Source organism: Eufriesea mexicana, unplaced genomic scaffold, assembly GCF_001483705.2.
Source record: "Eufriesea mexicana isolate 0111107269 unplaced genomic scaffold, ASM148370v2 scaffold710, whole genome shotgun sequence".
Classification (NCBI taxonomy): Eukaryota; Metazoa; Arthropoda; class Insecta; order Hymenoptera; family Apidae; genus Eufriesea; species Eufriesea mexicana.
Window position 1 is genome coordinate 299,803 of NW_016908851.1, and position 1,935 is coordinate 301,737.

The window sequence follows — 1,935 nt, forward strand, 5'->3', positions numbered from 1 at the left end:
GAATAAACCGAAGAGTTCGATAGAAATCGAATGGTCCGAAAAGAATTGAATGGTTCGAAATAAACCAAACGGTCCGAAAAAAATCTAACGGCCCGAAATAAACCGAACGGTACGATATAATCCAAAGGGTTCGAAATAAACCGAATGATTCGAAATAATCCGAACGGTTCGAAATAAACCGAACAGTTCGAAATATTGAATGGTTCGAAATAAAGCAAACGGTCCGAAAGAAATCTAATGGCCCGAAATAAACCGAATAATTCGAAATAAACCGGAGGGTTCAATATAATCCAAAGGGTTGGAAATAAACCGAATGATTCGAAATAATCCGAACGGTTCGAAATAAACCGAACAGTTCGAAATATTGAATGGTTCGAGATAAAGCAAACGGTCCGAAAGAAATCTAATGGCCCAAAATAAACCAAATAATTCGAAATAAACCAAAAGGTTCAATAAAATCCAAAGGGTTCGAAATAAACCGAATGATTCGAAATAATCCGAACAGTCCGGAATAAACCGAACGCTCCGACGTAATCCGAACAGTTCGAAATAAACCGAATCATTGCAAATAAACCGCCTTAAAATCCAACTTAAGACATCATTCCCTTTTTCCTGAACCGAATTTTTCGAGTTCCCGATTCGACTCGCGTACTCGAAAAATACCTCCACCTCTAATATTGCCACAAATGTTTAGCATAATGTACCATCATTGTATCATTCATATCGACACCATTATCACGAACGTATGCTCGCAACGGATAAACTGGTGTGATCGTCATCGAACGAGTCACCACTGGGTACAGTGTATTTATTTTATTGGCCATGAGTTTAGATGGTCGAGTATCAAACTGATAGATTAATTCGTCACGAATACCCTAATGATCGAATTTTCTCATGAATCTAATCTCATCTGACGCTAACATTAGGGGAGGATAAACGTAAGACACGTTACATGTAACACTTCTGAACTGTTTTCACAGTTACCTAGCTGTGAAACAACCCGATCCAAAGCTCGAATTGGAAAATTCGATGCAGGCGGTCGCCTAATCGCGTGAGACCAGGTTCAACAGCCAATTTTCGATTACTGCTGATGTACCTTGAACTGGACAAGCACTCTACACCCTCTAACTCCACCTTCAGCCGTGATAAAGTCTACTTAGCGTCTGTATCTACGTCAATGCCTCCTATCGTTTGTTAGCCCACTGTCTCACTTGGTCTTCATCGCATCAAGCTGACATATCGACGTACGATGATGTCACTTAGGCGTGACACTCTCAGCCAATAACGAAAATTCGCCTAGCCTATCTGTATGATTGCAGGTATTAGGCAGAGGTCTACTATATCGCGACCAATCAGGTATACCGGCTAACTATGAACAGTGGACATCGATAATGCTCTCTAGCCTCTGTTTCTAAACTCTTGACAGCATGGACCCATACAGCAGTAAGGTATTCTGCGTTCGAGAAGAGATGACACAGTGTTTACATCCTCACGGCTGACCGACTTGGTTGACACTCCCTCGACCACAGGCACTGACCACTATTAGCCAAAAATAGGAGTAGGCTTTGAAGCTATTAAGCACCAGAAAACAAACGCCGATGATGCCATATCCAATCTCACTCGGTTTCACTACATCTCGCCGATGATCTTCGTCACCCTTCTGCCAACAGCCGTCACTGCCTGCAATCGAGGGAGTGCCAACGGAGTTAATCACGAGGATGTAGACACGCTGTGCCTCCTTTTCTCGAACGCACTGTAGTTACGCTATCACAGTTTTTATCTTCGGTCGATGTCCTTCTTGTTTGAAGCTCGTCACATCGCTCCTTATCGCACTGTCCCACTCTGTTTCCACGAGTCTCTATGCAGTGGTAGATGATCAGATTCATAGATGCGAAGCTTTAGACCAGTGATGAAAATTCTCGTGTCTTATCTCCG